We start from the raw sequence: 476 nt of genomic DNA, 5'->3' as shown, positions 1-476 counted from the left end.
CAGAAGCTGCTGTGATTGGCAGGCGGGGGGAGGGGGGGGGGCAGTGGATGATGTCAGTAGATGATGTCAGCAGTAGATGCTGTGCTTCTAGAATGTTCTGAATCAGAGGCCAATCTCAAACCTGAGTGCGAGGGAACCGTCAAAACCATTAAATAGCGAGCTGCATCAGTGCAAACTCCCTATACCCGAAGCAGGAAGTGCACCTGCCAAAGCGATGCCTGAGGAAACAGCATATTAATTAAAGTTCTGTCTTCCTACGCTGTTCATTACTCTAGACAGGCTACAGCACTCAAACTGTTGATTTCACAGCCTTAACCAAAATCACAGAATGTGTCAAAAGATAAAACCAAAAATAGGAGGACATCACTTTATTCCTCGATCGCTTGACTTGTTGCAAAATCTTAAAAGCCTGTATTCATGCATAGCAGACATTAACATAAATCTATATAGGGCGAGGTATATGGTAAACTTTACAT

The sequence above is a fragment of the Borostomias antarcticus genome (assembly GCF_949987555.1).
Source record: "Borostomias antarcticus genome assembly, chromosome: 21".
Taxonomy (NCBI): Eukaryota; Metazoa; Chordata; class Actinopteri; order Stomiiformes; family Stomiidae; genus Borostomias; species Borostomias antarcticus.
The sequence above is the reverse complement of the archived record's forward strand: the minus strand, read 5'-3'. Positions refer to the sequence as shown.